A 25,386-nucleotide genomic window follows, 5' to 3' on the forward strand; every position below is an offset into this window, starting at 1 on the left:
GTGCAATAACAAGTAGATAATACTGTGTGTTATTTGAGATATGTTTTGCCTATGTTAAATATTCAGAAATTTTGGAAGACTGTCATGCAAATGAGTCAGAGTGAGCTCAGTGCCCACTTATGGGTTTTGAAAAGATCTTGGAAGGACAACCACAAATGACACCTTCTCTGTGGCTTGTTGCTGTAGCATTCACCTCTCCTTGCTGCCATTAATATGTCCCTACTGGGTGGCAATAAGGAAAGCAGTGTAGTGGTTGTATAGCGCAGTACTTAACATTTTATTGCTGAAAAGGTAAAACTGGGCTGCACACCCGCTGTTAAACCTCAATCTCACCTCTAAACCTTTCAGCTGATGTCAAGCCTTGGGATGATTCAATGCAACTTAAAAAGAAAATACGTTACACAAATGTTATAAGAGGAAAAAAAATATGATATTTTTTCCCCATTGAGGATGAAAGCAGGAGCCTGCTTTTCCTACTGCAATCTGCTGTAGAGATGCAAATTGATAAAAGAGATGTAATAGGTAAGAACTCAGGTCTGTATTTAAGAGAAAAACTGGCAGATCATGATCATATAAAAATGCAAAGAGAGGGACCTAAAAATGACCTTACTTCAGGAAATAGGATGGACATTACAATAGATTCTGTTCTGGGTAACATCTGTTTGGAATGTGTGCACACTGCATTTGGTGTGTGTGTTTTCCTGCTCTCTTGAGAAGGAGCTGGGGTCTTGCGATAAACTTATTTCATCTATATGCTCCTGTTATTACAGATTACACAAATTTAAAAGACAAATCTACTTTCTGTGATTCACAGGAAAAAAACAACTTTTCATCTTCAGCATCTGGAGGATGCTGTCTGGACAAAACAGAGTTTATTTATAATTTTCTTTCGGAAAAAAAATATTTATTCTCACTGTTCATTTCATTGTCATTCTTCAAAGCATTACAACTCATTGCATGAGTGTAAATCATGATGATTTATATTTTCCTGATATTTTCCATGCAGTAATTACCCCAGTAAGTGCTAAGTGATGCTATTCTTAGAAGTCCCCATTTAGGGAATACTTTATAGTTTTCAAAGTATTTTTGCTCAAGGACTCAAATGGTCTGAGGGAGCAAAGGTCATCAATACATCTTAAAAAAAAAAAAAAAGAAAGAAAATATATACTAATTTGCTTTTGACTCTGTCAGTGCTTGAGGTGAGGTCTTTCCTCTCCTTGCAAAGTTCTGCCTGTGGCTCTGTTGGAGGAGCCATGTTCTGCTGCCTGCTGTGCTCCCACTGGGGCTGCGGGCGCAGCAGAGCGCCCTAATGGGACCAGATTGATGCCATGCGTGCCTGTCTGAATGTGTCAAGATCAAATGAAGCGATCTGAAGGAAGATAATCAGGGTGTAATATGTTTGCTATGGAAATGACACCAAGGCTGAGTCTATCATACTTTCTAAAGGAATTTCCTAATGTGAAAGCAGTGGGCTAGTTATGGACAAAATGGCATTGAGGAAAGAAGAGCGGGGCAAAGATGGTCATCTGTGGTGGACTATCCTATTTAAAAGAACATGGAAGCCTTTTACATCCCTGAGAGGCTTTTACATCCCTGAAAATTGCATGTTTGTGTTGAGATGTGAGAGATGGTAATAACTTAGCAGAGAATCACTGAAGGAAGCTGAACATAGCAGGTTGGAGACTTGCTACGATGTATGTACCAGTGCAGATTGGGAGGGCAATGGGAGCCTCAGGGAAATTGCAGCTCCATGAGTGGAAATAGCACATGGGCACAAACTATGTCCATTTCTTTGCTGTAACGTGACTGACTTTTCACTGCAGCACTGCCAGTCCTGATCTGATGGCTCAGAAGGGATCTCCAGGCAAGACATCAGACCACTGTGACTTTGTATTTAATCTTTCTCTAACCCCAAAGCGAACTACTCAGATTTGATTAAAGTGTAATGTGTTCTAGCCAGTCTTTATCTCATTTCAGGCATTTATTTCATGTATTCCCAACCCTAGTTTAGGTGTCTAGAAAGGACTGACTGGTGAGCTCAGGGACACTTCAGACCTAATAGGACTAAGATTAATCACCTATAACTAACTGTTTGAAGAGAATGAGTTGTTAAATTGCTCTATCATGTCATACTAAGTAAAATATATTATTTTGAGCGCAATGGAAGCAGTTTGAGAACATAGAAAACTTTTCCAAAGCTATAAAATTAGATGTAAAGTGAGAGACTGACTTAAAACTAAAATATATGGGCAGAAAAAAACCACAAGTTGAATATGAAAATAGAATGGTTGTTTGGTGATCTGAGGAAAATTTAATGCTTTTGAACAATGAATTTACAGTTGTTTGAATGTTGTTGTGGTCACTCAATGAAGATTGATAACTATGCAAAAATGTTATTGAGTCTGCTATTTTAATAGACTTTGAAACTCAGTAGGCAAAGGAAGTTGAAACGAGTGGAGTTACTGAAGAATGTGCTATTTGTAAGAATGAAACATGAATTTAGAGTGCTATGAAAGCCCAGCAGGTATACTCAGCATGTTCAGTGTATGTTCAATGGCATGGCAGAATCATATGCTGAGTAAAGATCATCCTCAAACCTGTTGATACTGCCTGTCTTCTCAGACAATATATTCAATACCTCCTCAAAACCTCCTAACACAGCCAGTTGGCTTCAGCTCCTGTTTCTTTTTGTTTAAAAATAATCTGTCCCCATGTCTCCTGGGTTTTATTGAGGTTAGTGGGATTTACTCAGTGTATGAGATCTTTATCTTGTAAAATGCTCTCAGAATCATATCTGTTTACTCTTGCCCTTGGTGCATTGAGCAGCATGTAATTGTGTCCTTGAGGCTATCCAAGGGGTGCTGACAGTGAAAAAACATAGAAGTAGTGATGGAAAGATGTGGCTGAGGTTGCCTTGAAAGTGAACTGGTCTTGTCAGCTACAGGAGCCACAGAAAGTCTGTGTCAGTTGCATCATTCCTATACTGATATTGAATGGAATACTACAAATATAGTGTGATACAGTTGTCTGGAATTTTGGAAATTTTAAGTCAGCCACTTTCTGTTTTCCATCACACAGGTAACAATCTCTATGGTACCGTGTTTAAGCTGCACTGAAATGTAGCAAAAAAATTATAAAAAAAATTTTATGTGAATACAGACCTCTGTCAGAATGCCACCACTGTATCTGTTGTGTGTTGTTTCTGGCTTCTGTTTGCTCATTTCCTTTGAGTTTTTCTCACTTTAGTTTTAGACATTACTTGAATGATAAAAGCAAGGTATTTGGTTTGCATTCCCTCCTTGTTCATCATCACCAACAGTCTCTCTAGTTTGGAAAAGCACATTAAACATATTGACATATTCCTTTTTACTGTGCTTGATGTGCTTAATGATAAATGCTTCTTCACTCTCTCTAGATTAAATAGATTCATGGTCTTTGTTACTTCTCATACATACTAAAAGAAGAAATGAGTAGGTAATAAACAATAAAGGCAAGTGAATGAGGGAGCTGAGATGACTTGCCAAACTGTTCTAAGTTGTAACCTTTCAGGAACTGTGAACTTCAGGGAAGGATAATAGAAAAAGGTTGTTCTATTTTGAAGTCTTTCCAGATCTAGGAGGGAAGGTTATTTCCAAAACCAAATATGATTTGTGCTGTCTGATTTCAGAGGTCAGAGTTCAGCATCCTTAAATAGCCAAATTCTCCATTGACCTCAAAGAGAGCTTTGTAGGAGAAAGGACTGTGGAATTCAGTTCACAGTGATTTCTGTTCTTTTTTAATAAGGAAAAGTCTTGGCTGGCTAACACTGTGCATTCTGCTGAAATACTGGTTCATCATTTACAGAGTAAATGTACTGTTTAATATTAAAGAAATGATTCAGACTTTTAGTAGCAAAGTTCTTTCAGGTTATTGAACTAGCATTATAATTTCTGTTCTACTGGTGTCACAAATGAAGTTCTGCTGGATGGTCATGAGCAATTAGTACTAGGTTCAGTTTTAACCACTTCTTATTACCGAGATTTCTGTTTTTCAGTGCTGGTTTGGCACTCAAATTACCAAGCATTTTCCAGCTTTTGAAAACACTTAGCAGATTTCTTGTCAATAGTAAGGTCTCTATCCTTGCCTTAATTTAATATTTGTATCTTATGTTTCTAAATGTTTATTATTTGGATGTATTTAGAAGTTGACTAGGTACTGCTGTGCTCCTCCCACTCCAATACTTGACAGTACTGGTTACTGTAGTTACCTGTCTACATCTTTACATCATTGATATTAATAAACACAGTGATTCATATATCCTAAACATGTTCTGATGTTATAAACATCAGCAATGAATAGAAAAGCAGAGTGAAGGTATCTGTCATATTTTGAAATGCTGTTTTAATTCAAAAGAAGGAGCTTGACGGATGTTAAGGGATGCTTGCTGGGTGAGAAAGGCGATTTGTCTTGGTTTCTGAAACCAGAAATTAGCCAGGCTATGTCCTCTCACAGCTGTGACAAATGCTTCTTAGAGCAGTGCTAGTGGGAATAACCTATTTTTAGATAATATGAAAAATGAAAGAAGATAAATCACTTTTTGATAGAAGAGCTAGAGAAATTTTAAGCCAAAAGTGAAAATGGTTATTTACAGTGGTTCCAAGGAAGCTTTTAATTGCTTTGCTCCATGTTTTTCCTCTGCTATCTACTATATATGATACTGTAAAAACATGCAATTTTTTTTTTTGAGATAGGTGTGTCATTCAGAATTAAGAGATTTCTGCTTTTTTTCATGAAATCATGTGCATGGTTATGTTATAAATCTCACCAGGGCTGGAGCCTTTATTCTCTTATGCTTTCATCCTTCGGGTGATGTGCTTTGTTGTTTTACATGCCATCTGTCCTATGTCCTGTATCTGTTTGTAATATACTTTTTTCCTGTTAATATTGTATTGCTCTCTTCTTCATAGCTTTGTTAAATATATTACAAACATGCTATCAAGATTTTTTTTTTTGAAGTAATCAAAAACTACCATAAATCACTGTCATAGAATGCAGCATGTTAGTAGAGTTTGTGAAAAATGTCCCCATACTTTTGTCCATATTCTGGCTGCTTCCTGGAGGTGTGCTGACAGCCTCCTGGTCTCCCCTGGGAGAGCTGTAACTGAAACTTCCATGAAAGTACTAAATAGATCATGGGTACAGATGCTTGGGCTGTCACTTCCACTAAATACTTTTCCTTTTTCCTGTTGCTTTTGCTGTGGTAGATTGCATGTAAGGCTTTGCTCTGAATCTGGGCTGTAAGCCAAAATAAAAGCCAGAGACACATCAAAGGAACTTGCTCAGAGGATGGCCAAATATTACATTTAACTAGAATGCTGAGAGAGATTTCATTTGAGACCATAGGCTACGTATGGAAAATGTTGTGTACAGGAGAGGTTTGAAAAACCTGAGAAAAGTAGTTCGTATTGGGCATACACATAAGGTCACAAAGCTTAAAAAAGAAGAAAAAAAAGGGGGCATCTTGGAGCAGTATGCCACAAAAAAACCTTCAGCCATGAAATTCAATGAACAGAAAAATGATCATTGCAAAAGGAAATGGCATTTATGTCGTGACTAATCCAGAAACATGGATGGCATTGACAGTAAAATGTGAGAAGTGCAAGTGAGATGATTTCATAGAACGTGACCAAGAACCAATTTGAACTCAGAGCACTGAGCAAGTCCCAGTGGAGCTGTGTGACAGCAGTTTAAGGGAAAATGAAATTGGGGGGAAATGACCTGTCAGCTTGTTGAAGTTCACGTGGTGCTTCAGTTTCTTGTGCTCTGCAGTTAGGCCTGGGTGATGCTTAGAGCTCACAGGATGGACACAGTGTGCCTGTCCTAGACAGAAAAGGTTTTGGAGCACTGCTTGGAGGTAGTGGGAAATGTAGCAGCAAAAGGAAGGCACCATGAGGAACAGCACATTGAAACTATGTGTTTCCCAGAAATAGCAGCAGTTTTGTCTGGAAGCAAAAGTGGTTTCAACTTGTCCAGGAAAAATGAAGAGTAGATTCTTAAGAGATTAAAAACTGAAACAGAATGATAGCCTTCTTGAGGAATTTTCCATTTGTGACGTTCTTGTTGAATCTGTGACACTAAGCACGATGTTAATTTTCCAACAGTTGAAGAGTCCTTTTGGGGGGAAGAAGCAGTGGAATTTAATATCTGCAATCCTTGGCTCTGTCATTAAAAAATTAAATTTCCAGTAAATTTCCTATCCAAAAAGTCTGGCTGTCTATAAGGCAATATTATTCAGGGTAGACGTAGCAAATGAAACGTTTTGGGATGTCTGGAGTATGCCAACACTTGAGCTGTATACCAGCTTCCTTTGTTCAGTGCTGATAAGTTGATGTCAGGTGCGGAACTGGAATCTGTCAGGTGTTTTAGCTCTCAGGGATTACTGAGCAACATGGGAGCCTAGAGAAATTGCAGGTCAAAATGTTGAACAAGAGATGGATCTGTCTGCTTACATAGTTGGAGCTTTCAGCAAGCTCAGGATCTGCCCCTTCAAGAGTAGGTATGAACTATATCTCTCAAAAGTGCTAAAAAATAAATCTGGCCACTGATGAGATTGTCTTCTCTTGATTAGTGTCTTTATTGAGCTGCCCTGTCACTTGCCCTCGTAATCTGTCTCCTTCTGTGTACAAAATACTGCAACAGATCGATCTGTTCACTGCAAACAAATTGTCAGGCAAATGTGCATGAGAAGCAAATACAAAAGTCTGTGAACATCAGTCTTGACTCTTCACTCTTGTAAATACTTGTGAATAGCTTTTTGTAATTATATTTCCACTTTCAGCAGATATATAAAAGACTTCTTAGGTTACTCAGAAGATAGCCTTAGCCTACAGGTTCTGCTTGTACATTTTCTTTTGCTCATCCATTGCTCATAAAAAATTGCTGTTCTCTGTCCAGATTTTTTCAGAGGTTTACTTGTCTTTCTCTTAAGAGTACAGAACCCCTGTTATCCTTACAAACTGGTGTATCTGAAGATGGAACATTTTTTCTGCAGTATTAACAGCAGTGTATTTATAAATATTGCCATGGGGGGATTCTGCACTGCATACCTCTTCAATGCAGAGAAATAATCTTCTCAGAGTTGCAGACTTGTTTTTGTGTAGGTCGCCATCCTTCATATGAGGCTGCTACTAGTGAATTCTGGAATAACCAGCTGTCATCCATTAATGTATGTCTTCAGACTGCTTAGATATTAAGTTGAAGTAAAACTGTTATTTGTTTGTAAGATTTCTTTGGGGGCAGTTCTTAAATAAGATAATCCAGGTGGTGGATGGCCCATGCCTGTCAGCATTCTAGAGACCTTTGGACAATGCCTTCAGCACTAAGATTTAACTTTTGCTTAGCCCTGAAGAGATCAGGTAGGTGGACTCAGTCTTCAAAGGGCCTGTCCAGCTGAGCAGTTCTAGGTAGATTGCAAAGCTTTGTAGTCTTGAAAGTTATTCCCGGGCATTCTGGATGAAGAAGAAAATATAAATGCTTAAATTACTTCTGAGAGCAACCCCTTGCTAAAAGGATGCAGCAGTGCTGAGCAGAGGTCTGTTCTGTTCGGCCCATGGTGAGTGTGAGCATCTCCCTGCACTGCAGTTTGCTGAGTGCAGTTTGTGAAATTACACCACAAGACCTTGATTTTTCAGATTTAAATGTACAGTTAAGCAGTGTGTTATGATGAAATAGTAATTCTTCCCTGGGGATATTTCAGTTTGGTACTTTAAAAAGGATTTAAATCAGTCTGACCTGCTAGTAATGCACATGTGGTATCATCGTGCTTAAAAACCCATGCTAACAAATCTGTGTTGGCTGGAGGTTAGGGTTTTTTAGTCAACTGTCAAGTGGTTTGGGATGTGCTTCATGACTCACTTGTGGGTTTGCAACTAGATTACTCAGTATCTCAAATGTGTGATGTAAATTTTAATTCCATTTTATGTTCTGCTATACGTGTGGAAGGAGGACCAGATCAAAGAATTACTGCAAGTGTTTCTGAGTAATTTGGATGTGTAATAGGTGTAGACTTTGCAAGATAAATTTTTGCAAAAATGTTTTTAAAAGCTGCATAGATTTATATTTTTCTTCTCACCTTTGTATTTCACTTCTCTGTCATGTTTTTATATGTATTTCTATACTCACTTGAGCACATACATCAGTTATTATCTTAGGCCTTCAACAGAACAATCAGTACAGTTAATTGCCATACTCTTGTTGAACTTCAAAGGGCACTGAATTTTAACTTTCAATCTTTAATTTTTCAATTCGTTTACGTTCAAAGTCTTCCTTCTTGGCTTTTAACATGTTATGTGACCTTTTCAGCTGGGCTGTTTGTAGACATGTTCACCCAAGCAGTAAAGGACTGCTGCTTTTGAGTAGCAGTTCCATGCAGACAGAGATGGAAGTTTTTGTGTGAACAGCATACTCCAGGGGATGTTGCTCCAACACAAATGAGGACAGAGGATGACTAAGAATCTCTGTTGCCAGCACTTGTGCAGACAAACACATGTGCATCCATGTACAAAATTTGGGTAGGAGCCTGGTATGTGTTTCTGAAAGCAGAGGAAAGGCCTACAGCAGTGGCAGAAGGGGCTGTGTTGGCACAAGAACACAGTAACTTATGGTTTATTCACTGCTCTACTTTGTTTTTCTGAGCCTTTTTCTTCAGCTTCTTTCAGTATGAATTTGTGTTGGCTTTCCTGTTCTTATTCATGGCTGTGCTTGATTTTGTGTTAAGTAGCTTTGACTTCCAAGTGGTAGGGACAAAGCTTCCTCCCCTGTTCCATTGCCGCCTGGTGATGCTGTAGGATGCAGCCTCAGCACATTACTCTCCCACTCAGATCCCCCCCCAAACTTGGCACCAGCTCTGGCAACACCAACACCCTGAAATCCTGCCAGGGAGGGAGAGGCTGTGCCACCAACTGGGTGTCTGAAAGAAAGATTTGAAAAGGACAGTTTTACTGAATGGTTATTGGATCACTGCCCTCCCCCCTTTCCTGAAAACCACATAAAAATGAATTACAATGTGGAATTATTGCAGCCCTAATTGGGCACTGATGCAAACATTTACAATATTTTATTCTTTCTAATCTAAATTGAATCAGTGAATGTAATGGTTTCATGACTGGGGTGGGAGAGGAGGGGAAGTAGCTCTTCTGAGCAGAAGTATGACTGTACGAAGCCTTACTGATTGGAGCAATACTTCAAGTGAGAGCATTGCTGCCTTGTCTTACCACCCACTATCGGAAGATAATGCTTTGTTCCTGAGGCTGGTTACATGGAGCTTGTGACAGAGATTCCTAAATTACGAGGCACTTGCTTTGGCCGAGCTTGATTCCCCAACAAAGCCTGCTTCCAGCTACATCCTCAGACGGTGTGTGAGGTGCAGTGTTCCTTGGAAAAAAAGTGGTTTTCTTTTTCCTGTTGCTCTCTTCTCACTGTGATGCTTATTATATCTGGTAGAGAAAACAATAGATAATGTGGAGGTAATTGGTGATCTTCAAATTGTGGTTAGGACTTTCTATTAGGAAGGAAGGTGAAAGGAATTCTAAATGTGAGGGTGTCTCAGCCAGCTGGTCCAAGGGCTCCTGCAGACTTGTATCATCCATAACTGAGCCCAGAAAAGGGAGCTGTGAGATTCCACAAAAATGAATTATTAATCGCAGTGGACACTTGTCTAGCATAAAATTACTTTGTATTCCATAAATTAGAAATTACTGTAGGGTATAGATTCAGTCTCTTCAAAATGTATTACATGCATAATCTTTTCTGGCTTGTCCTGAATGAATAATTGTTACAGATGTTGTCTCAAAAATCGGACTAATTTTCAGTACCTTTTCATTTTCCTAATCTTAATTAAATCTGTGACTGAAGAGGACACATGATGAGAATGGAAAAAATCACCTTGTATAAATCAAAAGCATTGATATGAAATCAAACCGATCAGGATAAAAGTGCGTTTTGTATATAAGCCATTAAAGTCTTTTTCTTTTTTCCTCCCCCCCCTTTTTTGTTTCACATATCCAAAAGACAGAATCGCTGTTCAGCTCCTGAGGCAAACAGAGAGCTGGATTCTGCAGATCGTACAGAGAGCTCTTGTGCAGCGAGCGCTGCCCTGCATCTGGTTTGTGAGAAAAGCACTGTGCTTCCAAAAAGCTTAGCGTCGTTTTTCTTTCCGTCCATCCCAGCTAAAGCACTGCCTCCCTCAGCACTGCCCGCTACAATGAGCTCCTTTTTAGATGAAGGTTATTTTTAGCCATAATCAGTTACCTGGAAACAACTCACAACCTCCAAGTGACTGTTAGAAGACTGAAGAGGCAGCACAGTAGGGATGGAGGTTGGGGGAAAAATCATCAGAGGTGGGGAAAGCACAAACGCGCCCAAATCAGCCCTGCTGTCAGCCTGTGCAAAACCAGTGCAGTGCTGAGATGCTAGCTCAAGCCCTGAAAACCTTGCAGCACTTCACCCAATTAAATAAAGCTCTCTCAATTAGCTCAAGTGCAGTATCTAATTGACAAAGTTATGTTTATTTATGGCAGCTGCTATGGATTTGTTATGTGGCACTGCATTTTTTTTTATAGGAGAAATCACACATAAATTACTCATTCTCATGAATTAGGCTCATGTGAACCTGGGCTGGAATAAGTAGGCCCATGAGAGTTTGCAGAAGCTGATTTTCTAAATTGTCTAAAGTGTCTTTAGGTAAACCAGTGCAACTTTTCTTCATGTTCAGAGCTGCCTGTCTCTATAAATCAGGCATGACTTCATTACTCAAGCTTGAAACAGGTCCATGAAGGAGGAGAGTTGGATTTGGTTCTGGATTTCTGCCAGGTTTGGGGGATTAGTTAAGGAAGTGGTTTATTGTAAATCAATTTAGCTATATGTTGTTGTAGTAAATAACAAGTAAAGTGTGGCTAATACGCATTTAAGTATTGAAACAACAAACTAATAAAATGAGATGGGAGGTTTTAGAATTTCTTTGTAGATATATATATTAAAAAAAAAAACAAACAAACAACCCTCATTCAGTCAAAATACCAAATTAAATGACTTGGATTCTTGTCTATACCCTTTAAAATAGAAGATTTAGACCCTGAGTCAATTTGAGTAATGAGAAATAGATTTAATTTCAGTTTTTGATGTTTTGGCTTTAAAACAAGTAGGTGTTCAGATCTGCTGATTTTTAGCTTACTCACTATTCAAAGCTTGCCTTACAGATTAACTGTAGGCTGATTCTGGCATAATTGGATTGATAAACAGCAAATGCTGAACTGCCTTGTGAGAAGAGGAAAACAAAATACGCCTTCTGGTAACATTCAGTGCTGTGAAAGTACTACTTTTCTTACGTGTCTAACAGAAGGTAAATTTTCCCTTAAAGAAATCCAGATTGGCCATATGGTACCTGGCAAGTACTTTGATTCCAGAAGCAGCTACTGTGCAGCTAGAGGAAGAGTAATCCTTTGTTATTCTGCAGTACCAGAGCTGTACTTTGTCTTCACAGATCCCCTCTATGCAACCATGTAGACATCTCTGTAGTTTTGCTTATCCAAATTCAAAGCCAACCTTTTGCTCATGAGTGTGTGGAATTCTTGTTGGATAAATTATAGATTGTCAAGAAATGGATAATGAAAGACACAAACTCAGTTTTTAAACTGTAAACAAGGTAAAATCTAGCACTGGTCAGCTTCCCCTGTGGTAGCGTCTGCACTTCAGTGAGTAACTTTTTCTTTCCAAAACTTTTGAAATCCTTTGTCTGGTAGAAGTTGGCTCAGTGCTGTTTTCAAAGGAGTTTTGGTGAACTCAGGATGGCTGACCTTGGGACGGACAGTTGGTCCCAAGAGTAAGATTCCTCAGAAAACAACTCCCAAAAAGAGAGGCGATGACTCAAAGTTTGAATATAATCCTGAAGTGGGCAGAGAACTATGTTTTTCCACTTGAGCTGTTTCCATTAACAATAACTTTCTACCTTTATACTTCAAAAACATCAGCTGATGTATGTATCATTCTGTGTTGCAGTTTCTTTATTGATTTTGCTGGACTTGCAGCACTGTCAGCTTTGTATTCCACACTTTGCCTCGCCTCAGTTGCAGAGCATATATACTTTGCTTTGGCAGAACTGTTATTTTCTTTGTTATAATCCAGCAGTAGCAGAAACATGAAAATTTGTTCTGGTTTGCTTGTGTTTCTTACACTGCTGTAAAACTCAAAATATTCCATGAGAACCATGAACTAAAAGGTATTTTAAAGGTATACAAGTAACCAAAGTTGTGCATAAGGAGGAGTCAACATGTTATTTATACATGTATCTATTGGACATAATTTCCTATTAGGTGCAGAAATGTATCTAGTAAGAAACAGGGTAACTAGAGCCACAAGATTTCTTACTGAGCACATCTGAACTGAGCATGTTCCTTGGTTAAGGATTAGTGATGTGAGTTGTATCAACATTTTCAGCAACTGATGAATATAAGAAACATTATGCTTTGAAGCTTCAGCTTTTAGCTTCCCAAAAGCAAGAATCCTACAGAATTTTCTGCTTAAAATAAGCTTTTAAAAACAGATTTAATTCTGAATTGGACTGAGACAAAATTTTGAAGGGTTGAGTTTTCCTATAAACCAAAAATTCTGGACAGTTCCTTTCTTAGGCATGCTCATTCAGAGCTGAGATTGCACCCCTCTGCCATGTTTCCATTACCATCTGCAGTGACTAACATGCAGAGGTGCTTCAGCTAAAGAATAAAAAGCCTAAGCCTTTCAATTTTTGAAGAACTGAGAACTTTTGTAGAACTTTTTCTCTACATTCAGTAGATAAAAAGTGAATCATGCAGTGTGCTCTGTAAGTGCTAGTAAGTAATGTGGAAATTTATAGGGTTTATTTTACAAACAGATGAACTTTGAGTCAGGAGTTACTGAAGTTCTCCAAATGAATGACTTAGTGAGGGAAACACTGATGGTTCACCTCTGGAAGCAGAGAACTCCTGCAGATGGGTCTATCGCTCAGCTAAGCCAAATATATCATTGAAATGTTCAGGAAAAACTAAGTTTTCAGGGTAACAGACTTGAGTTAACATGAAAACTCTATTTTTTAAGATGTTTAAATTGAAATTGAAAACAGATAGAAGTAGGGTGATGACAGTTTCAGAGCTGTATGCTTCTGTAATCAAGACATTCCTTAGGAAAGCTGTCACTTACGGCATTTCAAGAGAACCAGGTTGCAGCTGAAGCATCTCTATGTCTATATATCTTAAGGTTTCTGGTTTACCACTTAAGCCATGGTGTAAGTGGCTGGATATCACAGTCAGTCATACACAGGTTTAGGTAACAGCTAAAGCTCAGAGCTCCAGAGCTCAGCTTCCAGTCTAAGAGTTAGGAAATGGATGAAACTGTGTTCTATAGACTTGTGAGAATGCAAAGGTGTGTTAGAGTAAGGTCAGCACTGATCACTTGGACAGGTTCTGAAAGATCAGAAATTTTCAGTAATAAAGAATGAAAAATGGGATTTTAAAAGTAAGCAGATATAGATTCCTAGTCTTGCAAATAGCTTTATTTTTACTTTTCATACTCCTAACATAGGGGGGTAGCAGTTGGGATCAGGCAGAGCCGCCTGAGTTCTCCTTCAGTAGATATTGAAGAACTTGAGGAATCAAGACTTGTGAGTGCAGAACTCTGTGCTGGGCTGTATGTTGTTACTTTGGAGGAGCTGTGGGGGAGGAGTATTTCATGCCTTATTAAACCTTGAAAGCTGCTAAAGGTGTTATTTGAAGGGGAGATTTGAGTTAGAGGAATTTAGTGTAGTTTCATTATTTGTGAATTCATACTAATTAATATATTAAAAATTAACTTTGGTGATGTTTTGGGGACCCAATTAAATAAAATGAGTGTATGGTATGTTAATTTGAGCTCATAAAAGGCTAATTTGAATATGTAATTTAGATCAATTAGAAGTCTCTTCTCAACTTTAAATAGTGATAATTGAAATGTAAAAAAGCTGGGTAACTGTTAGGATTAATTAAGAGTGATATATCTTGGAAAATCAAATTACAGTGTCATATTCTGAAATGCAAATTAGACTTAAAATTTGAAGATAATATGCATATATATATATATATATATATATATATAAATCACAGAATCACAGAATGGCCAGGCTTGGAAAGGACCTCAAGGATCATGAATCTCCAACCCCCTGCCACATGCAGGGCCACCAACCTCCCCACCTAATGCTAGACCAGGCTGCCCTGGGACCCATCCAATCTGGCCTTGAACACCTCCAGGGATGGGGCATCCACAGCCTCTCTGGGCAGCTGTTCCAGCACCTCACCACTCTCTCTGTAAAGAATTTCCCCTTGACATGCAACCTCAATCTCCCGTCCCTCAACTTAAAACCATTTCCCTTCGTCCTGCAGTTATCTACCCTTTCAAAGAGTTGACTCCCCTCCTGTTTGTAGGCTCCCTTTAGGTACTGAAAGGCTGCAATGAGGTCACCCCACAGCCTTCTTCTCTCCAGGCTGAACAGGCCCAGCTCCCTCAGCCTGTCTTCGTAGGGGAGGTGCTCCAGTCCCCTGATCATCTTTGTGGCCCTCCTCTGGACCCTCTCCAACAGCTCCCTGTCTTTCTTGTACTGGGGCTCCAGACCTGGACACAGTACTCCAGATGGGGCCTCACAAGAGCAGAGTAGAGGGAAACAGCCACCTCCCAGTCCCTGCTGGCCACCCCTCTTCTGATGGAGCCCAGGATACCATTTGCCTTCCGAGCTGCAAGGGCATACTGCTCGCTCATATTAAGTTTTTCATCTATCAAGACCTCCAGGTCCTTCTCTATATAAATGTGAAATATATTCAAAAATCATAATTCGTTTAAAGAAAACACGTGTTCTGTGGATAGTGACATTTTTGTAATTAGCTCTCCACTTTGCCTGTAAAATAGGCAGCTGGTTGTAGCATTTGTATCACCAAAGAAAACTTGTGGAAACTCTTGCAGAAACCAAAGTTGTGTTCATTTTTTATCCAAAAACTGAAAGTCAAAATGCAGGGATACTTGGGTCCTTTTGAATTGTCACAGTGAAGCTACACTGGGTCTGAATTAGGGTAAATGAGATCAAATCTGCTTATACTAGGGAGGGGATGGAAGGAATGAATGAAGACCAGGTGGTTATGGATTTTGAGAGCTCATTTCCTTCCTGGGATGAGCTCAAGATGAGTTCTAGATATTTATTACAAATAATTCTTGAATGATTTTCTAAGTAACTGATACACAGTTGTTACTGTAACACGTAGCCATAGTTGCCTCTCCAGAGACAGGAATTGTGTCAGACAATTAAAATGTGATCATCTCCGTATTATGCTCATGGCATTCAGCAGGATGCCAAGCCTGATGTTCCACAGCTGTGTTCTGGTGCAAATTGGATCCCTGGTGAAGTTAGGAGTGCATGGAGCTGATATGGGGCACAGCCAGTAGTGACCAAATTGCCCAAGATCGCCTTCAATTTTTCATATCTTTAGATGCCTGGTATTTTCAAGGTCTCTTTATAAAACCGTTTTTCTTAAACAAGTATATATCTCCAGCATCTTGCAGAGATGTGGTTGCAGCATGGTGCAGCATAGCCTTGCATCCTCAGCTCTGTGCACCTGCTTGGAATGGGCCAGGAAAGGCAGCTGGCAGGCAGCCCTCTAGGGACTGCTCAATCCACAGAAGAATCCAGGGGACCTGCCTCACTATTTTTGTTGCTGGATAATTGCTAAAATTTAGCTGAGGTGTGCTTACATAGTCCTTAAGTGTGGTTGCAGGTTTGGTGTGTGCATGCCCTACTGAGATGCATGAATTTAAATGACATTTTTGGAGTGTCTTGCAAGGAAGCCTGTTGGTTATACTCTTGCTTTTATCTTGAGAAGTGGCTGGATTTCTTTTCTGGCCAGCAGAGTGTAGAGTTTTCAGGTTGCTAAAGGAGTAGTTGTTTCCTACATACGTGGAAGTGTCGGAGTTCTGGAAGGTGTCTGCTTCAGATTATGGAGGGAAAAAAGATGGAGAGAATGCATGATTTTTTTTTTTTACTCTCCACTGAAAGGTAAAATCTCAAGTAGTAAATGCCATTAATGAAAACCCAAGGGTGTATTTGGAACCAGAGCATTTTGCACAGCAGCTTTATGCACTGCTGCTATGCCACTAAACTTATTAAAATGTAATTCTAAGAAAATTATTACAACAGGGTGGAAAACTTACAGAGTTCATTTGAGAGGAGACAAGAATAATTAAAAAACACAGATTATCATCAATAGAATTCAGCTTCAGTTAATTTAAATCCACACTGGGTTGTTCTTACATACTGTTTCTGAGAGACTACAGAAAAAAAACTAATCTTCGTGCTGCAGGAAAGCATGATTAAGATCACTCTACCTGAGAAGTTTCTCTTAAGCTCAATTGCTGCATGTTTATGAGAACAAAAATGTTTACAGTCTACAGCGTGCACATTAAGCATAACTATGTGGCAGTGGTGACACTATAACTTCAGTTGGCTTCTTGTCCTCAATTTAAAATAAACCATACATTACATCTATGCAATCATATATTATAACAACCCTTACAATAATGAAATGATTTTTAGCAGTGCAGATCCGCAGCAGGTGGCATATGCTCAAAGCTCACAGCACAAGCCATGCTATAGAAAAGATGGTATTGAAAATCAAAAATAGTTTTTCTCCTACTGTAGTGGACTTCTGGGGGGGGCTCTGGGGAGACCTGGGCCTGGGGCTGGCATTCCCACAGCAGTCCTATGTGAGTCGTGGCATGTCGGGACACTGCTTTTGTGTCCAACAGATCAGCCAAACTGTAGCATCCATGGAAAAGAATGCTCCTGCTATGCCACTTTGAATACAAATTAATTCTTACTATTGACAAGCAGGAATATAACTGAAGCTCAAGATAGGGAAAAAAATCTTTCAAGCAAAACTAGGTTTGTCTTCTAGAAATGAAGCAGTTCTTTCTCAGCCATATTTTATAAGTTCTTTTATGGAGAAGCTAGTTTCAAATATTAGCCTTGCTTATCAACATGTAGCACATTTACCTATGTGCAGTGGATTTTGATTTGACATCCTCTTGCCTTCTTCCTTTCTTTTTCTTGATACTTTAATATCTATTATTTGAATTACTCCAGATCTCCCAGAAGTCACTTTACTCTCCTGCACAACAACAACAGTTATGTATCCCACAAAGCTCTCTAAAAAAAAATGAACTTTTTTTTTCCCCCCAAATATTTATTTCAAACAGTAAAATCCATGGGAGAATGGGATTTGGCCTGAAATGAGTGTAACAAAATCTCTTTGTTCAGTAAGGAAAAAATGCCCTGGCAGCTTTTAGAATTTCTAATTAAGGCTATGAGACAGCATGCATGGAGAAAGACTTTAGAGGGTCACATACAACTGGCAGCTTTGATCATCATCATAATTTGAGATGGTCAAATCCAATCCATAATTTTGCTTTTCACCAGCCTCTTGCTTTACTGCTTCTTGCCAAAGCATGTTTAACATGCTGAATGTTAAGCATGTTAAGTGTAGCTACCTGTGTTTTAAGCTCAGCTTAACTATTCCCATCTTTTGAAGGTCTCCCCTGCACCCAGCTGTGAGCTCAGTTGAGGTTAAAATGCTAGAATGAATGGAAGCATCGCAAGGCACTTCCTGTGTCCCTCTGACTGGGAGGTGTGCCAGCACACTGCTTGCCACAGGGGTGTCTGCCCAAGTTGTAGTTCTGTGTAGGTTTCTGCTCAATGTATTCTAGTGTGCTGTTTTGGTGACTGCCAGTTTTTCCTAAGGCTTCCAGTTGATTTCTATCATTGTTATTTTCTCTACTTGATTGCTATCCTGTCAGGTACTGTCTTTTACAAGTTAGTAATCCTTTGAATATTTGTTTAAAGCCTTTCTATGCATAAGCTACTCTCTTGATCATGTAAGCCAACATTCGAAGACTGAGGTTTTTACATGCTCCCCTTCTTTTGAAAGTTTTCCTACTTATAGCACAACTTGTTTTGTTAGAAGCCCCTAAGTACACACCTTGTATGCCATATGATTTAGTTTTTGTAAATGTATATGCAACAAAAAGGATTCATATTCATTAACTGCCACTGTGTAATTAATGAAAATACTAAACCGCTATTAAAATGAAAAAAAAAGGAAAAGACAGTTATAGTACTATGCAGCTGTAAAATAGATTGCCTTTAGCATTTATATATGCTGGTAGGTTTTGCTGGCTGTTTAACTAAGATGTGTATTTGGACAGTTTCACCCAGGATCCCTCCTGCTGGTTACACTGGACTCAAAGAGTGTAGGGATTTTTTTTTCCATGCTTACATGCAGTCATAGTCTAAGATATTTGTCCACTTCCTTTGAACAGTGGGAATCATCTGTGGGATCTGCTATTCTGAAGCAATTACTACTAAGCTTTTTATTCTTATTTTTTTCCTAAATCAGGTAGGCTTCTCTGGCTTGTGATGTTATGGCCTGGATTTTGTTTGAAAACACACAGCTCAAACCAAGCAGCGTTTGGAACATTGCTTTAATTAAGAGTTGGACTAGAACTGTTAAAAATTATTTTTTTAATGACTGCCTAAAAATTGATTTTTTTTTTAAGTGCACTTAATAGAACAGTTAATTTAGGATGATATAACTGATCTTATGTGTGCCGGTTTTTAATTCCTGGTGGTACTTCCTAACCATTTCTAGCTGAAATGCATACTTTAGTTGAAATTATGTACGTTTGTGTATTAGTGCTGATTGCTAATGAAACACAGCACACCTTGTTCACATACCATCCTACAAAACTTTGCAGCGATTTGCAGTATTATAAGCTGAATATACACCTTCTAGTGTCCTAGCTTGCTCGTATAGCCACTAACATGATCCATGGCAGAAGAGATAGAATATGAAGTATTGCTGCCTGCTTTAAGGAAAATGAATTCATGTAACCATTCATTTATAAAAGGTATATTAAAGTCTAGCTTTGTGGCCAAACTTCAAGATAATTTACTGATGAAAGGACTAGTTACATACTCTAAATAATAACAAATAAATAATAATTAACAAATTAAGACCCATGATGCAATAGTGTGAAGCACAGCTGATAACCTGAGAGGATGATACACTTTATTACTTAGTATAATTTTTCCATTCGCCTCTAATTCAATTTAATTCAATGTAGGGGAGCTTTCCTGGGCTTACTATGTTGCTCAGGCATAATAATAAACAAAGATTTTTAAGAGATAACATGATATAATTTACCATGAAGCTCTACTATGTATACTGCTTCATTGTTGTTTCCTTGAAGTCTGGGAGCTTGTTTTCCTCTGCCAGGCCTGCGCTGGGACTTGTGTCAGAGAAGCATTAAATGCACAGAGATCCCTTTATGGACCCAGGCATGGGCTGTCTGTCAAGTTTGCAACTCTAATATGAAGACTTGTGGACCCTGTTTTTGCATACTCCTCTGAAAGCCTTGGGGCAAAACAATGACATATTTCCAATTCCCTTCCATTTGTGAATCATCTGAGAAATGGGTGATATATTGGCCTCTAATGATCCTGGCAGCACAAAAAGAATACATTTTGTTTTACCATCTCCTGTATTTGCTCATTAAGAGGTAGTACTAATGTAAGTATAAAGTTGTATGTACTCCATTAGAGGAGTAAAAAGACCCTTCCAAAAAGTGACACATTTCCTAGTTCTGATGTCCTCATCCAAAATGTATTAGGGTTGGTAAGATTCTTTTCATCTTAGTTTTACATGCATCTCACTTTCTCAAAAGCAATTAAAATTCATGGTTTTAATTCAGTTTTTCCTTAAATAAATTAGAAAAGTCCAGAATATTTTATTTTACTATGCAACTATTCAGAAATAAGTTCTGATAATTTCATGTGTTGGCATAAATCTTTTATATGCGTTCCTTCTGCATGATGCATTTTGAAGTTATGATCTGTAAAGTTAGGAAGAAAACCTGAGTAGAATCTAAAAAAATCCTCCCTGGTCCAGTCATGACAGTGTGGGGTGTGATCTGAAGAGCCATTTCCCCGTAGTTTATGCTAACGTACACATATGAAAGGGAGGTAAAATCTGCTAATATGTATATAAGCCTCACCGTTACTGTTGTCTAGCACTGTGTTCAGACAATAATGTCCTAATTGCTTAGCAGAGAAGTTGATGAGCTTAACAAACATCAGACATCTGGCCATAAAGTTATGCTACAAAAAATCAGGAAGCTGAATACTTAGTGGGGAGTTTGGATCAGAAGGCAGTGAACAGGTCTTTTTAACCCATACACTAAGGTGGGAACACCCTTTAATGTTGAGTTACTGAATGAGCAACCTCACTATCTTAAAATACTTATCTTTATAGGATCTTTTCATTCTGACTCTAGGGCTCCAAAAGCCTGTCACTCTATCTTTAGATAAAAGGGCTTTTTCAACTCAGCAAGATCTGGTTGGTTGAGATAATGCAGGGTTTTGATAGCAGTAAAATAGCCATAGCACAAATGAAAGAGGTTTTTGCCAAGAATCTTCATCAAAAGTTAGTTTCCAGATTTGCTACCAGGTGTAATACTTTAAAGAGGCCCAGGTTAGGATTAAGAGAAGTCAGATGTAGGTTAAAACTGAATGGTGTCTCTTCTCAGTGTGGGACTGCCTAAAGATAAAGATTAGAACCAGAAATCCATACTCTATAAACAGCTATCTTCTTTAAGGTGGTAATAAAATGTTACCAAGAGCTATTGATTTGGTGATCTGAGTATTCCTAAATTAATAGTAAGAGCTATAACGTTCTGGAACATAAATGCTTAATATAGTTTGTTATAGATTAAAGGGTCAGATGAAATTCCTGTGATATAGTCTGGTTCTTCCTTTTTCTTTGTCTGACTGTAGGTGAATAACGTTTCTTCAAAAACTTTAAGACATCTCAAGAGGCTAACTCAATACTTGGAAAATGCTGGCACAGTCATTACCTTCTGAAGCAATTAGTGCTTAAAAAGGGCAAAGGTGTTACAACAGGGACGTGAGCTCACCTTGGTAAGCCAGCTTCCCTGCTATGGCTAGGTTCAGTATCTCTTCCCATAAAAAATAAACCCAAGCCACTATTTTCAATCAATTTAATTGCTGAAGAAGGCAGTATAGAAGCCCAACTAGGAATCATGTCTCAAGTCAATTTTAGTACTTCAGTGTGAAAAGAGGAATTTTAACCTGATGATCTTCTAAAATGATAAAGCAGATTTAATCTCCACATAAATGTATTCAAACATCAAATTATAATCAATAGTAAGTTCATGGATTTTACCGATGAAAGAGTATTGAAGATAAATGCCTTTTAGTGGCAAGGATTTAGGTCCATTACTACAGGACAATATCTCAGAGATCAGTAAATTTTGTGTGTTATTAGTTCTCTTTCCTATCTTTGCCAAATAATGAATTTCCTTTTATGATTAACCTTCGGTGCAAAAGCATTCTTAGGCTGAGTGTGCATAGAAAGGAGAAAACAATGCAGCATCTGAACCTCTACTGAGGACTAGTGTTTATTTTAATAGTTACTGTGTGAAACAGCATCACAGCTTGTCATGAAACAGTAGCAGCGGGATCAAATCATATCAAGTGAATAAAAAGCCAGAATTCATTCTTTCCTTCCCTCCCTTCCCTCCCTTCCCTCCCTTCCCTCCCTTCCCTCCCTTCCCTTCTTTCCCTTCCTTCCTTTCCTTCCCTTCCTTCCTTTCCTTCCCTTCCCTCCTTTCCTTCCCTTTGTTCCTTTCCTTCCCTTCCCTTCCTTCCTTTCCTTCCTTTCTTCTTTCCTTCTATGTATGAGTGTGTTGAATCTCTCTTTATTCATTTAATACTTAAACTTCTGAAGCAATCTGAGAATTATCTGGATCTGCATTTCCCCTAACATTGTATGATCTGTATATTTTCAAAAGACTTAGAGCCCAGAGTTTATTCTGCATGTATTGGATGATGAAATGCAAAACAAACTTTCCTCCAAGAGCAGTTGTCTGCAATTTGTTCACCTCCATTTTCTGAGGTTGATGCCTAAACTGACCTGAGGAAGCAGAATTGCATGTCACATTTCTTTGGGTTTATAGAGTTCAAAAGGTTGATTATATGTTTTCAGTGGCAATTTTCCAGCCCGATAGTTTACTGCATCAATTACTGTGCAAGGGTTCCTACTGCAGAAATACACAGCAGATATCATGTCATAATATAAGTTTCAGAAGTACCTTGGTTTTTTTCTTGCTTCATCTTTGTTTTTCAAACTTCAATACTGATCATCTGGGCTGTTGCATTTGACATATTGGTCATTAATTTGGGTTTCCTTACATAGAAAGTAAAGCAAAGAGCATACGTGATATTAAGATACTTGAGAAGCATATGCTGAAGTGAAATGCAATTCAGCTGCAGCATACATTAAGGTGAAATGATTTTCAGAGGCAGAAAGTCTGATAAATGATTTAGAACAGAGAACATCAGCTAGAATTCCTTGGATGTGGTCTTTTTCTGAGACAAACCTGTAAGGCTGTAAAGAATGAAACAAGGCAAGATGCTGAGATCGATAATGGTAGAAATCCAGAGTATAAGAGTGAGCATATAGGATTTATGTCATCTGGTCTAGTCCTCCATAGGAAGGAGGGCAATGGAGTACCTTAATAGATATGTACAAACAGATGTGAGATAACGGGAAGATAATTCTGCTCCCTCTTTACACAGAGGACTTTTTGCATTCTGCCGTTCCTCAGCCTAGATGGGCAGAAGCCTTAATCTTGAGAAACGCAGGGAAACAACTTGCAGAGCAATCTGAGGTTTCTGTGTCATCTTAATGCTCCCTAAGCTTTTTCTACGTCCATTATCTGCAAGTAGACTGAATCTAAAAATCTAAATTTTGCTGCTCGTTCTGGATAACTAGTGTAGGATACACTGACTGCACAATTAGAAATTCAGCCCTCAGACCTTTATCATCTCAGATCCTGTAGCTTCCTTTTTAACTTGATGAATCTTGTTTAACAGCTCTCTCCCCATAGCTCTTCAGAATGCTACATGTGTATAGTGAGTGATAATGAAAAGAAGCGTAGTGTTTGCTTTTGTAAAATGTGCCATGATTTACGTGAACTTGTCATTTTTACACACAAAGGATATATGGAAAAGTTTTGTGTTGTTCTATCTGTCCTTTTCTTGGTAATTAAGAGTGCACTGATACAGATGTGTTATGGGCAGATATTATCTATTATCTAACAAAGAACCAAATTATATAATTTATCATCACGGCCATCGTGAGCACTAACTAGAACACTTCTTGATCAGAATTGTCAAAAGGCACTTCCAACACTCTTCTCCCAGGGAACATCTTCTTTGGCAGATGCTGCCTTTCATATTAACTACAAAGAATCTTTCCTGCTTCATTTTGCATTTTTCTGGTCGTGAAGAAGCATAGCACTGTAAATGTGTCTGTCCTTTCTTCCTCTCTTTCACTCCTGTATAGATTTCTATAAAAAAGTCTTTCATAACTTTGTTAACATCATGTTCTGGGCAGTATAATTCTTAAGCCTTTTTTTTTTTTTTTTTTTTTTTTTTTTTGCTTCAGATGCATACAATTCTATTATTCCTTTATTTCTACCAGTGTAGTGGAGAGCCTAGATTGAAAGCCCTAATTCTGTTCTCAGCATTTAGAGTTTTGGTTCCACTGACTTCAAAGAAGTTTATTCCAATTTATACCGTGGATATATTAGCAGACTCAGGCTTTATGATAATAGACAATAATGTGGTATTTTTTATGTAGGTTAAAATTCAGTTCCACTGCGGGATGGATGTGTAAGTTCCCATTGACATTGCACATGCCACGGTTATGTGGGGGGAGAGACGGTTTGACCCTGAACTGGAGAAATGATTCAAGCTACCACAGCTACTTTTCTTTTTTATGGGAAATTTTATTGCACCCACGGGTATGCAGCTTGTCATTTGGGAGCTGTATGCTTTGTAACCTCAGTGAGAGACAAGAATTTATAAACTTGGCAAGAGCTTCAGTACGCCTGCCAACTCTCGTTTGTTATTCAGGGGGCAGGAGCTATTGCATATTTCAGGAGTACTTGCAGTGTGATCTACTTGGGGCTCAATTAGTTGGTCTTAAATTCTTGTAGGCCTGCTCTAGTCCCTGGTTGTAATTCATTTCTTAATATAGTGTTTTGTTTCTATATTAGATTTTCATAAATTAGTGCTCATGTTGTAGTACTGATTCAGAAAATGCAGAAAAAGTGATCCTGATTCTCTTGTATTCTGAATAAACATATTTAGGGTAAATTTCAGTGGGTAGTTTATGGCTTTTCAACCATATGCATTTATCAGTAGACTGCTGTATGGAGCACTGGAATCCCAGTGACTTGCAGGAAGTATAGGGCTGTATTTTTATCCAACCCTCAGAGGAAGAAACAGGTGTATAAACATTTTATATTGGTGAAGTTGATACATAGTGAAACACAGGATTTCCTACCTGTCCCCAGGCTCACAAGCATTGAGTTATGCTGAGTACTTGCCCTTAATACATCCCACCCATGGAGATCTGACTCTATGAACCAAAGCAGCTTTGCTGCATGACTTCTGTTGCTCATGGGATTGTCCTCTGCTCCACGATGGATAAAAATACGCTGTATTTAAAAATTTAAATAAACCATGTAGGAATGAACTATTAAAAAGGAGTTGATCTGTGAATTATTGTGGTGAAGAACAGAAACTAGAAACTGGTTGCCTAAGCAAAAACCAAACAGGAAGGCTGGGATCCTGCTCTGCATTCAGGTGATAGGATGTCTACACAGTATCCTCATTTGTGTTTGCATGGTGCACAGTAACTGTGAGAAAGTATACACTTAAGAGTTGGAGCATAATTACATTTTAATAGAATATCCAGCATTAGTGAAACCTGAACTTATTTTACTCCATATAGCATATCCTAGTCCTATGAGAGCATAGTGTAGCATTTAAGCTTTCGATAGTAACTGAATATCCGTGAATTCTGCAGTTGCTTCCTACAAACTCTTAATATGAATTATTTTTTTTTAAATAATTCATTTTTATTTTTTAATTGATTCTTCATAGATACTAAATGATGCCTTACTGTATTTCTTTTAGTAGGGTATGCTGCCTGTAACACTGTGTTAGCACCACGAAGGCTGGTAGACTGGGGGTACTGCGTGTCAGGCTGAGCTGTTGGTGATGTCAGGTTATCTTCTGGCAGCAAGGTGTGATCAAAACATTCCCTGCTTTTTCTGGGAACTCCAAAAGAATGCTTTGGTGGAGGGAATATCTGTTGAAGAGCCAGAATTTGGTAAAGAAAATAGGTTGCTTTGTTGATCTTTATTAAAGTATATATA

General features: G+C 38.4%; 1 protein-coding gene across 2 annotated transcripts in view; it reads left to right on the forward strand.

Moving 5' to 3' along the window:
* Positions 1-25,386, forward strand: part of VSTM2B (V-set and transmembrane domain containing 2B) — a 360,933-nt gene that overhangs the window by 74,137 nt on the left and 261,410 nt on the right. The gene's annotated exons all lie outside the window — the stretch shown is intronic.

This window comes from Phasianus colchicus, chromosome 13 (genome assembly GCF_987193195.1).
Source record: "Phasianus colchicus chromosome 13, bPhaCol1.hap1.1, whole genome shotgun sequence".
Taxonomy (NCBI): Eukaryota; Metazoa; Chordata; class Aves; order Galliformes; family Phasianidae; genus Phasianus; species Phasianus colchicus.